The 13,725-nt window shown below is 42.2% G+C and overlaps 1 non-coding gene and 1 pseudogene across 1 annotated transcript; one reads left to right on the top strand and one right to left on the bottom strand.

The window, feature by feature from the left end:
- Positions 1-1,302: 1,302 nt before the first annotated feature.
- Positions 1,303-1,409, top strand: LOC111876364 (small nucleolar RNA R71). The gene has a single exon (XR_002844993.2). It is a non-coding gene; the product is annotated as a small nucleolar RNA R71 (small nucleolar RNA).
- A 2,593-nt stretch (positions 1,410-4,002) lies between these two features.
- On the bottom strand, positions 4,003-4,122 carry LOC111876360 (5S ribosomal RNA; annotated as a pseudogene).
- Positions 4,123-13,725: the final 9,603 nt, after the last annotated feature.

Genomic DNA, 13,725 nt, shown 5'->3' with positions numbered 1-13,725 from the left:
TTGTCCGCCAAATGGATCTTCATATTCACCGGCCTTGGTTTTGGTAAATTCAACTTCTTAAAGAATGACAAAGGCATCAAATTGATGCTTGCCCCAGAATCAGCTAATGCTTAGGTGAAAACTTCATTACCAAATTGGCACGGAATCACCATATTTCCCAGATCACCCTTCTTTTCAGGTAGTTCACTCATCAATATTTCCGCGATTTCAGCCAAATCCTTCCTAGCAGCAAAAAGGCCCTTAAGCAAGTTGAAGTACTTAGGTGTTTGTAGCATTGTTTCCACAAATGGCACATTAACTTGTAAAGCTTTAACATGCGTCATGAAGGTTCTGTATGCTTCTACTTTTTCTGCAGTTATGGCTTTGATTGGGTATGGCAGAGGAGGATTATAAGGCTTCAAAGAACTGACAGTTTTCTCATTTATGCATGGACTCGTCGAGTCCATTGGAGTGACTCGACGAGTCAGATCGGGTTTTGCTGGATCCGATTCTTCTACCTTTTCTGCCTTCTTCTTGGAGATTCTCAGTTCTTCTGTAACTGTTTCTTCACTGCTGGAGGTTATTACACTTACATTCTCCATTCTTGGATTGGGTTCGGTGTTACTCGGAAGTTGACCCGGTCTTCTATCATTCACTTGATGCGCAAGTTGCCCCAGCTGTTTCTCAATGTTGAGAATTGATGCTTGCTGATTCCTAAGCATGTTTCTGGTCTCGTGTATGGCAGCATCGTGATCATTGTGTCTTTTTTCGGACGCGGCTATGAATCTAGTGAATAACTCTTCTAAATCGGCTTTCTTTTCTATCGGTTCTTCCTTTTGGTATAGTCCCCTCTCCTTCTGCTTGTATTTCTCCTCCTTTGCCTTCTTATACTCCTCGTATGGTAGCCAATCCTTCTTAGGTTTCCGCCAATTTTCATCATATCGATCACCACTTGAATAAAAGACTTGAGCTTTCTTATGTCCATTCTCATCCAAATCACAATCCTTTTTGAGATGGGGCCCTCTACAATTTTCGCATCCTACCCTAATAGCATGGATTTCTTGATCCATTTTTGTCATTCTTCGATCTAGACTATCAAGCTTTGCTATCACTGCCGCCATGCTATCATTTGCCGCGTTTACTACCCCTCGACTTACTTCGTTTCTCGGATTGTGGTATTCTCTAGAGTGCTTAGAGAATTCTTCAATTAATTCTTTAATTACCGTGGGTGCCTTCTTTGTGAGCGAGCCTTGAGAATCAAGTAATTGCCTTGTGGTGACATTGACTCCATCATAGAAAATGGAGACCTCTTGTTGGCCATTAAGGTCATGGTGTGGGCAATTTCTAAGTAGGCTCTTGTACCTTTCCCAAGCTTCATAAAAAGATTCTCCGGGTTGTTGCTCGAAGTTGGCAATGGCTTTCTTTAGCTTGGCTATCTTGGAGGGTGGGCAGAAATGGTCTATGAACTCTTCTTTCATCTTGGCCCATGTGGTGACCGATCCGGGAGGAAGTGACTTTAACCAATCTTTTGTAGCTCCTTTAAATGTGATACGAAGCATGCGAAGAAGCTGGGTTTCGCGTGGAACATTCGGGACGTTGAAGTAATCGGCCACATCATTCACTTCGTCCAAGTGCTTGTAAGTGTCTTCGTGATCCTTCCCGTAAAAAGGAATCTCCTTGAGTTGGGTGAGAATATGGCCTTTTAGTTCGAAAGTGGCGGTCGCGGGAATTGCGGGTTGCACAAGTCCCGGCCCGGTGTCATCACGCATCCTTTTCTTCCATTCCCCCATGGGGACTTCATCAATGTTAGCCATTATGATAGCTAACTCTTCTTCGGAATCGGTTTCGTGCTCGTAAGTATGCTCTTCTTCTTCCTCGGTCTCGTACTCGATATCTTCTTGAATTGATTCTTCAACTGTCAACGAGGCACTGGATGCTCCTGATTTGCTGCTCTTCTTCTTGCTGAAAACGGATTTTAAGTTTTTGAGTGGTGAGTTCTTTGAAGATGTGGTTTCTCCAATGGCTTTTCCTTTGCTTCTTCTTAGTGCGGATTCCGGGTCTTCCAAAGGAGGTACCAGAGGTGTATTAGATCATCGGGTCATGAAACAACTAAAAAAACAAAACAAAAGAAACGAAACGCGTAAAAAGAACAAAAACGGAATAAAAAAATAAAGCTGAAACAGCGATGTACTCGCCGAGTCGGCACGAATGCACTCGGCGAGTTCAAAGCAAAAACTAAAAAAAAAAATTCTAGTTATCCTAAAAACAGAATTTTATTCAAACTAATATTACTTACTGAATTACTTTGTAAATAACTTTGTGTAAGATAAATCCCACACAAAGGATCGATTAAACTAGAATTTAATACTAATTTTAGAACCGTTCCCCGGCAACGGCGCCAAAAAGCTTGATGTGTGCAAATTCACTTAGTTTTAAACCTACTTTTAATTATCAAATAACACACAAAAGGCAGTGAACCTATCAATTGTGGTATAGCTAAATAAGCAGGGTATCGAACACAGGGAATGGCAAATTAAATTAAAAACTAATTTTATCTAAGTTAATTAAGAAGTAAGGGTTTTTCTCTAGTTTTACAAGACTAGAAACTTACTAACTATTACTAATTTATGACTAGAAAATAACGACTTAACTAGATTCAATAATTGGAAAGGAACTTCTATTTAGTTCAACTTGGTTAACTTTATGGTTGATTTCAAGGTAATGGTGCAATGGATTAATTCTTTCGTTGGTTACCGATTCAAGTGATTAGATTCGTGTTCACTACCCTAATCCTTAGCAAATAAACTAACTTAAACAGTGGCCAATTGTCTAATTTAATTATATTCACTAGATTAATTATTCGGGTTAAGTTAGACTTGCAATAGTTAACTAATTTATTCTTTTAATTAACTTCTTGTTTGATGGTCATCTTAAAAGTTGCATATGAATTTACTCAATTTTCTTATTAACTCTAGTTTCATATTCGTTAATCCTAGACATATAGCGTAGTGATCACATAGCATATGAGGTCAATAATCAATAGATGTTCATGCTAATCAATTATCTTCCTATTAACAGAAAATTAATTATTATTCACACACAAGGTTCTTTAGCAAGCTAAAATAACAAAAATTCACCAACTTGGAATTAATCCTACTAATCAATCAAACCATATTGTCAACTTTGTATCCCCAAATAGAAGTCTAAAGGTTTTAGCTCATAATTAAAGTAAATAACAGCAAACAAACAAAGTCAAGTTGCTTAATCATAATGATAAAACAAAAGAATAAGTGGAATGATGAAATTTTCCTTAATTACACTCCGGAATTGAATTCTAGCTTCCTTCGTCGTCTTCTAGGGTTTTTCTGGCTTCTCAATCGTAGCAAAGTACTTCTGAATCGTCCCAGAACTCCTCCCATTCGATCTGTGGAATTATCTTTAAATATACAAATCGACTCTTCGAGTCAAGTGGTGACTCGTCGAGTCCCTCTCACATTCCCCGTATTGCGATAACTCTCTGGGATCCCGAGTCATTATCTTCTCGATTCTTCGATTGGACTCACCGAGTAGTCGATCTGACTCGCCGAGTAGGTGCCATTTTTAGTGTTTTTCTTCTTTATTTCATTCTCGATCTTCTAACTGTTTCTCCCGCTTCCTTTCGCTTCTGAGCTTCATCTTTGGACTGAAAAACATAATTTAACACTTTTAAGTACCTTTTGTCCATAATATGCAATAATTTAGCTAATAAATGAATAAAAATGTATACTTAATATGAACTAATTATGCACATATCAATGATCGCACCCGAAATACTATCCATGCTTATTGTTTTTATGTCTTACAAGACGCAGAACCTCGTTTGCTTTCGTACGCGAGGCGTGGGACCTAGGTGAGGGATCGGCTCCGTTCCGGAAACACGAAAACAATCAACATTGAACCGGAGGCCGCCCGAGCATAATCATAGCAAGAAGGAAAAAAAACCGCACCTAAAACCTAAAAAAACGCAAACTGGCAACGAAAAAGGGGGTGCAACACGAGGACTTCCTAGGGGGTCACCCATCCTAGTACTGCTCTTGCCCAAGCACGCTTAACTGCGGAGTTCTGATGGGATCCGGTGCATTCGTACCAGTCGTAGTCTCAAAAGGGGACAAGGACCGACTTGCTTCCTGCCTCCTGAAGGACAGTGCACGTGATTAATGGAAATAGGTCGGTAAAAGGTTGAGTGATGATGTAGTTGATGCTATGTCACGGGATGACTTTTAGACAAGATTCTGGGCAGAGTGTGCTCAGGCGATTGAGACACATGAGTTGGCATAGGAGTTTTTAGATCTCCATCATACGATTGAGATTGTGAGGTGGCTGAATATGAGGATGGTCGAGTTTTTAGGTTGTTCACGACATTTGAGGTGTTATATGCGAGTCATTGATCGGGAAATCCACCGCCACCACTTTGCCGCCACCAGCCACCGTAGGAGGTGGCTGTGTGGGTATGTATGTCGTGTGTGAAATTGTTTATGCTGTTCTAGGATAGGAACCATCACCACCACCATTGGAAATGGTGGCTGCCACAGCCTACCGCCGTGAGCCATCGCGGATCACCACTGATGTAACAGCTCGAAAGCAAGGTTAGTTTTATGACCCTTCTATTTTGGAGAATTGGCAAATTAGTCCCTTAAAGTTGAAAGTTGGATTTGGTGAGTACATTGGGCGTACTGGGGGTACGCCGCATGTACTCGCACGCTTATTTTGTACGCGGGTCCATTCGGGTACGTTGGGCGTACCCAAGGTTACGCCGGGCATGTAGTCCTTTGCCCTAGCCACCATACACCCTTGAGTGAGTCTTTGGAGAGCTGAGATTCGTGCTTTGGCTTGTGTGTGTGTTTTTGAGCTTGAAGTTGTCTTTTCAAGGTGAAGAAGGAGAAGAAGGAGCCATTGTTGGAGCTAGAAGTTGAAGAACAAGTGTAGATCCGAGCTCTACATTGGTTGGAGATCCTTTCTGAGGTATAAAGCTCAAAGCTTTCCTTGTTCTTCATAAGTTTTGCTTGTTGGACCATTTTTAGGGTTTTTGGTTCAAAGTTGGAGACTTTATGTGCAAAGAGTCTCCATAAGCTTACATCTGACCTTTTTTTAGTGTAATATGTGTTGAGGAGTCATAAAGATCTAGTCTTGGACGTGGATCTTGTGTCATGCATGATTTATAGCCTCATTATGGAAAGGTGAAAGGTGTTTTGAGCACAAAGTGACCCTTACAGCCATGCAAAGGCTTAAAGGTTTCAGCTTGATGGATTAAGACACATTAGAGGAGTCAGATCTGAAGTTTGGATACAAGTCTTAACCGATTAAGGCCTGAATGTGCTGGATAAAGAAACTGGGCATTACGCTGGGCGTAATCCTAGTACGCGCCGCGTAGAGGGTCGCATACCCCGTTTTTTGAAAGCAAGGGTACGCCCCGCGTACAGGATCTGGTACGTCTCGCGTACTGCTTGCTGTTGACTTTTAGGGTTTTAGTCAACATGTGGATTTTTGGGTCAAAGAGGGGTAAAATGGTCTTTTACCCTTCTGTGGAATTTTAGAAAGGAAAATAGTATAGCCTTGAGAGCCGTTAATGATTTGAAATAATTATTTGATGTGATTAGGCGAGGCTAGGTTGTTGTTGTGAGATTCAGAGATATCGAGCACCTGAGTCACTAGACATCATACGAGGTGAGTCTTCTCACTATACTGTAGCTGGAAGGGTACCTATGTATGACCGGAAGGTCCGGTATGTTACGAGATATATGCATTGTATGAGTTGCCTGTTTCGTATGCGCTATGTGTGTGATTTGTATGCCATGTTGATATAGGCCGGAAGGCATTATGTAATGGGCCGGAAGACATTATGTTATGGGCCGGAAGGCATTATGATGTGGACCGGTGGACCGAAAGGTCGACATGGGTAAGACCGGAATGTTTACCTGGTTGGGACGGAAGTCCCCTGAGACACATGGACCGGAAGGTCATGGCCTGGAAGGGCGTATGTGTGTAAGTTGTATATTGGGGAACTCACTAAGCATTTATGCTTACAGCTATTGTGTTATGTGTTTCAAGAACTAGCGAGGACCGTGGGAAGGCGCCGGCATGACTCGTATACACACCCGCAGGCAGATTTGGATTTAGTTGATCTTGGGATTTGGCATGTCTTGTATCATGACTACGTTACATTGGATTTTTATGGTTGTTTTTGAATGGAATCATGTTTTAAAGAAATGAAATTTTTGTTTTGAAAAATTACGTTGTTACAACTGCCCGAGGTGGGAGTGGGTGGTACCCGACCTAGTAGAACCCTAATGGACCTAAACACTTAACTTTGGATTGGGATGGTTCGTTATTGGGCTTGAAAACCCTAATTAGGGTTTAGAAAACCCTAATTTTAGAGGATGTTGGTTTGGACCTATCGGGACCCGCGTGTGGACCAGTGGACTGAAGTTATGACCTATGTTGACTCCATTGTGTGATGGCTTAATGGAATAATGGACTTAATGGGTTAATTGGGAACACTTAATCCTAATCGTCATTTCATGTGAAAACCCTAATTGTGTTGGGTTTAGAGTTGGGCCTAGATGCCTAGACTCTTGATGGGCCAACTATTAACAAGTAAATGGACTAGAACATTTGGATTGGACTTAAGGATAAGGCCCATTGGAAAGGTTTGGGTCCAATTTGGGAAAATTGGGCCATAGATGGGCCATAAGTGGGCCTTGATGATTATGAGATATTGGGCCATCAGAATGACAAGTGTTGGACCAATAATAAAGGGTTAGACCTTAAGGTAAGACCGTGTGAGGAGTTTGGGCCCAATTTGAAAGATTACGCCACAGTTGGGCCTTCGTTGATTATTTGGCCTTTGGGGCTTTTGATTGGGCCTTGGGCTTGAATCAGGCTAGGTTAGGGGTAAAATGGTCCTTTTACCCCAAGTGAAATTTTAGAGTTATGCATAGGAAGCCCAAATGGTTAATTGGGTTTTGTTTTGATGTTGATAGCTTGGGGATCTGTCAGCCAGTAGCCCATGATTTATTTGTGGGACTTCAACATTGCGAGGTGAGTATCCTTTAGTAGGAACAAGTTTAAGGCACCAAGGTTGGACCGTATATGTGATATGTTAGTAACTGAGTGTGGGCGGGGCCCCTATCTCATTACTATCAGAGTATAGATATCAGTCAGATTGTTGGATTGATATACTTGTTGTCTGTGTGATACTTGTATGTGTTTGTTTATATATGTGAGTGTGGGCGGGGCCTGCATCTCATTATTATTCGAGTGTGGGCGGGGCCTGAATCTCATAGTAGTGGCCGAGTGTTGGCGGGGCCTAAATCTTGCAGAATTATATTATGGATATGTCATTATTGAATGAATTATATATACTTGTTGTCTGTGTGATACTTGTATGCATGTTAGACTGTGGAGTGTGGGCGGGGACCGAATCTCCTAGATAATGGAGTATGGGCGGGGCCTGAATCTCCTAGACAACGGAGTGTGGGCGGGGCCCGAATCTCCTAGACAGAAGAGTGTGGGTGGGGCCCGAATAGACAGCAGAATGTAAGCAGGGCCCGAAGCTCCTAGACAGAAGAGTGTGGGCGGGGCCCGAATCTCCATGAGAGTGGGCGGGGCCCGTATCTCTTAGTTGCATGATATGTGTATGGTATGTGGTAGTTTGGGGAGACTCACTAAGCTTCGTGTTTACAATTTTCAGTTTTAGTTTCAGGTACTTCGGTTTTCAAAAGAGGAGCTCGGGAAGACTGCAGTGCACACACCATTTGTTTCGCCTGGGATGTTTATACTCTGATATATTTTGATATGTGACATTGATACATAATTTATGATTTTTATATGATGAGGGTATTTATGGTTTTATTATCGAATTAAAAATGAAATTTTTGGACTGTATTTTTGGGATGTTTCAAAAACTTACATATGTTGAATTTCCTACAAAGTTTGTTTGGAAACGTAAAGGTCTGATTTGGAAGCCAAGGGAAGTTGGATATTGATAAGTCCAATTTATGAATGTACTAAATTGTCATAAATCTGTTGAATTGATGTATAATTGTCCAAGAATGGCACTACTTTGATGAGTTGCTGAACTTCATATGCAGGTCAATATATTGTACTAAAAGTGGGCGAAACCTGCAAGTAAAACGGATTGCTTAAGGAATGAAAAAAAATTGCTGGGAAAATTGACCATGATTTAATGTTTTGGTCATATCTCAAGTTCTGGAGATCTGATTGACATGAGTAAAGAAGTTCTGGATACTAGACAAGATTTGCTACAACTTTCGCGTTTTGTGTTTCTACTAGTTATGTTGTTTTGACCACCAAAACTTGCACGGAAGATGAAGGACGCCTCCAAGCGTCTAAGACGTCCCCTAGGATGTCCAGGTCAAACGGTCAACATCTGGTCGTTATTTCAGAGCATAAAAGAAGGAAGATCCCCATCGGCGTCTTACATGACATCTAAGACGTCCCCTAGGACGTCTTGGTGTTTTAGGGACGTCCCGTGTTGGAACGGTGTGTTTCAGAAAGCTTGGAAATCAAGGAAGGGCGTCCTAAAACGCGTCTAAGACGTCTCCTAAGACGTCTGATGTTTTTGGCCATTTTTTAGTGTATTTCAAGGGTGGAAGAAGGCATGTTAGGACGTACAAAGAACGCTTGGGAGTTATACAAGACGTCTAAGACGTCTCCTGGGACGTCAAACGTCCCACATCGCCCGATTTCACTCTTTTCTGTCAAATAATATAAATAGGGACTTGTGCATTCGTTTTTAGGGTTGCCACCTGCGATTTTCAGAGTTTTTTCCTGCGTTTTTGATGCTTCTAAAACCCTTGGAAACATTTGGAAACAAAATTCCATTCCATTTCAATCCAGATTCAAGGCAAGATTCAATTCAATTCATCATCAAGCAACATTTGAAGATCATTCAACCGGTGATTCTCATCAATTCTAGTAATTTTCATTAACGATTACTTCCTCCCAATGTTTATTTGTTTCATACTTTGATAATCATTAGGCTACATTTGTTTGATGATTCTAAGTTTGATTATGAATTCTATTATGTATTTTATTTATTTCATCCAAGGTAATGTTTTTATGAACTCAATGGAAGGCTAAATCATTAGGGTTACTTCCGGGGATGTTTAGGACTTTTTGATGAACACACTTGATTATTACTTGATTCTAGTTAATTTCAATTGTTGTTTTATGCTTCATGTGATGAATCTTTTGCTAATGATAATTGAAATTGGGTTATATGAATTGTTTGATGTCATAATTAGGATAGTCTATTGTCAATTCATTATTTGTTCCAAGTTCAATTAGTTTAGGAATAAAGACAAGTGATTGAATCAACATATATTATTCCAACTTATGATATTGAATGTTAATGCGGTAATAGGTAGTTGTACGACATTTTATTGCTAGTTCACTAATTGTCCCTAATCCATTTAGACATAAATGAGTAAGACAACTAGTTGAATGGACATCTAGTGTACCCAAAACTATGTGTTACAAGTTAATAAACCCCAATTGCATATACATAATTAAATTAGGGTTCTAGGGAAGAAAGTGTCTGAATCTAAACTGTCCATAACTGAACTGGGAGAACTCTAGTTTTCTCATTGAGATTTTTATTTTTAATTAATAAATATCCAAGCTTCTGTTTGAATTTTGTTTTAATCTTTTTCGTGACAATTGCTAGTAATACTTTTCTTTTTATTGATTGCTTTGACACAAAGTTTAACCACGAACTCCTTGTAGATTCGACCCGACTTACCCTATCTACTTAGGTTAGTTGGTTTATTTTTGACCGAGACAACGACCTCGATCAGATATGCGATTGGTAGAATTCACACGGTTTCACCTAAACTTGGAGATGCATACTTTTTGAGAACTCTTTTAAATAAAGTGAAAGGTCCTAAATCGTTCGAAAAAATTCGAACAGTCAATGGTGAAGTATGTTCTTCTTTTAAAGATGCATGTTATAATCTGGCCTTTTAGATGATGACAAATAATTTATCGATGCAATTAAGGAAGCAAGTCTTTATGGATCTGGTTTTTATCTACGGTTCTTATGTAACAACGTAAATTTTTCAGAACAATTTTTCACTTTTAAAAATATCATTCATTCACAAATCATCAAAATCCAGTGTATCACATGTCAATAGAAAATATCCTAAGATCACAATACATAAAACTCCATAAGTGTGTACAGATCATGTCGGTGCCTTCCCGCGATCCTCACTAGTACCTGAAACACATAACACACAACACGGTAAGCATAAATGCTAAGTGAGTTCCCCAAAATACCACATACAACACATACGCCACTCAAGTCTATATCACAGTACGACCCTCCGGTCGATGTGTCTCGACGGGACCCTCCAGTCCTGTAGCTCGTTGGACCCTATGGACCAGTCATAGCTCGTTGGACCCTCCGGTCCAGTCTATACAACGCATAGCATACATATATCGCACTTGCACATAATCTCAAACATACACATCACACATAAGACCCACCGGTCTGCACATAGATACCACTCTAGGTAAAGTAAAGTGAGAAGACTCACCTCGGGTAACTCGGATAATCTCGTACACGAATATACTGATCTAGCCCCCGCCTAATCACATACACAATATCCTCAAATAAATAATGGATCTCAAAGGCTAGATTAAATTCCTTTCTACAATCCCACAGAAGGGTAAAAGACCATTTTACCCCTCCTTGACCCAAAAGTCCAAATGTTGACTAAAACCCTAAAAGTTAAAGAAAGTCAACAGGGGTAGTACGTGGCGCGTACTAGCTCTTGTACGCGGGGCGTACTCTGGCGATCCATAATCGGGATCCCAGACCCTTACGATGTGCGTACTGAGATTTACGCCCTGCGTAAGTCTCAGTTTCATGCATTCATGGATTTTTGGTCTTAAACGGTTAAGACATATACTCAAACTCTAGATCTGACTTTTCTAAGGTCACTTAATCCATAAAGTTGAAACCATTAAGCCTTTGTATGGCCATTAAGGTCACCAAACACTCCAAACACCTTTCCTCTTTCCTCATTAAGCCAAATCTCTTGCATGACTTAATATTCACGTCCAAGATTGGAATTTTATAAACCTACAACTCATATTACTCTGAAATATGGCAGATCTAGGCTTATGGAGAGCATTTGCTCATAAAGTCTCCACCTTGGGACCAAAAACCCTAAAAGTTTGTCCAAGAAGCACAAATCAAAAATGACAAGGAAAGCTTTGAGTTTTTTTACCTCTGAAAGAAGCTCCAACCTCTGTAGAACTCGGATCTACTCTTGTCCACCAACTTCTAGCTCCTATAATGGCCTCCTCTTCTCCTTCACCACCTTGAAATGGCACTTTCAAGCTTAAGAGCGCACACACAAGCTAAGAACAAAGGGTAGCTCTCTCTCTTAGGGTTTCACTCTCTGAAATGGTGGTTGAGGATAAGGCCATAACATTCCTTTTATAGTGTACAAGCCACAATTTAGGGTTTGCATCTGGGCCGGTTATGCCCGGCATAACCTTGGGTACGCCCAACGTAACCAATCGGGTTCGCGTCCATTGTAAGCACATGAATACGCGCAACGTACTCTTCAGTACGTCCAACGTACTCAATGACACAATTTTTCCTTTTGGGGATAAACTTGACAACTTGGAAAGGAAGAAGGGTTAAATAAATATACATGAATTTTGGGATGTTAGAATTCTCCCCCACTAGAACCAGACTTCTCCCTCGAAGTCTCATGCCGAAAACAACTTTGGATGCTGCTCCCGTATTTCTGACTCCGGCTCCCAAGTCAGCTCGGACCCTCTCCGATGTTGCCACTGGACCTGAACCAGGGGCACCTCATTGTTCCTCAGAACCTTGATCTTTCGATCCACAATCGTGATCGGCCTCTCAACATAATTCAGGATCACATCCACTTGAATGTCCTCTTGCGGTACCACTACCGTCTTGTCGGCAATACACTTCCTCAACCGAGACACGTGGAAGGTATCATGTATCTGGATCAACTCCGCAGGTAGTTCCAAACGGTACGCTACCCTGCCCACGCTAGCGGTCACCCTAAAAGGACCAATGTACCGGGGTCCCAACTTTCCCCACTTCCGGAATAGGATCACTCCCTTCCAAGGAGATACCTTCAGGAGTACGAAGTCTCCCACCTGGAACTCGAGCTCGGACCATCGCCTATCCTCATAACTCTTCAGGCGACTCTTAGCTATTAACAACCTCTGCCTGACCTGTTGTATCTACTATGTCGTCTGAAGCACTATCTCAGTACTACCCATCACTCGTTGCCCTACCTCTCCCCAGCAGATGGGAGTCCGACACCTCCTCCCATACAACAAATCGAAGGGAGGCATACCAATGCTCGAATGGTGGCTGTTGTTATAGGAAAACTCATCCAAAGGAAAATACGTGTCCCAACTTCCTTCGAAGTGCAACACACATGCTCGAAGCATGTCCTCGAGCATCTGAATCGTCCGCTCACTCTGTTCGTCCGTCTGTGGGTGGTAAGCAGTACTGAAATGCGGCCTCGTGCCCAACTCCTCATGGAACTTCTTCTAGAACCTGGACGTGAAACGTACATCTCGATCTGACACAATCGAGATTGGTACTCCATGCTGCGATACCACCTACCTCACATACAGCTCTGCCAGTCTCTCTACAGAAGAGATCACACTGATAGCAAGGAAGTGAGCACTCTTCGTCAGCCGGTCGACGATCACCCAAATTGCATCGACACCCCTCGCGGTCCTCGGCAATTTGGTGATAAAATCCATCGAAATCTGTTCCCACTTCCACTGGGGAGCCTCAAGTGGCTGCAACTTGCCATGCGGACACTGGTGCTCGGCCTTGACCCTGCGACAGGCCAAGCACCTCTTAACAAACCATGCAACATCCCTCTTGATACAGGGCCACCAATAGTCTCTTTTCAGGTCCAAATACATCTTAGTGGCCCCGGGATGGATCGAGAACCTTGACCTGTGTGCCTCCTCCATCAGAATGGTACGTGCCCCGCTCGCAAACGACACCCAAATCTGACCCTGAAAGGTCATAAGCCCTTGGTTATCGGTAACGAACTCAGATACCTGCCCGATCACCCGCTCTCTCTTGCAGTTCTCCGGTCTCACGGCCTCTGCCTGGGCCTCCCGAATGGTGTCCAACACCGGAGTCATCACCGTCAACCTCATACAAACGTCTCGAATCAGGACACTCTCCGCCCTCCGGCTCAGGGCATCGGCTACAACGTTAGCCTTTCCCGGGTGGTACAGGATCTCACAATCATAATCCTTTACCACATCCAACCATCTCCTATGGCGCATATTCAGGTTGAGCTGATCCATCAAATACTTCAAGCTCTTGTGGTTCGTGTATATGGTACACCGAACCCCATACAAATAGTGACACCAGATCTTGAGGGCGAACACCACGGCCCCCAACTCCAGATCTTGGGTGGGATACCTTGCCTCATGAGGCTTCAACTGCCTCGATACATATGCTTCACGTGCCCTTTATGCGTCAACACCACACCCAACCCCGATATCGATGCGTCACAATACACCACAAAGTCCTCCATCCCCTCTGGAAGGGCTAACACCGGGGCTTCGCATAATCTCTGGCGAAGTGTCTCGAATGAGGTCTGCTGCTTAGGACCCTAAATAAAAGCCACGCCCTTCCGGGTCAACCTGGTGAGAGGAACG

This window comes from Lactuca sativa, chromosome 1, assembly GCF_002870075.4.
Source record: "Lactuca sativa cultivar Salinas chromosome 1, Lsat_Salinas_v11, whole genome shotgun sequence".
Lineage (NCBI taxonomy): Eukaryota > Viridiplantae > Streptophyta > Magnoliopsida > Asterales > Asteraceae > Lactuca > Lactuca sativa.
This window is presented reverse-complemented; position numbering and strand designations above follow the sequence as displayed.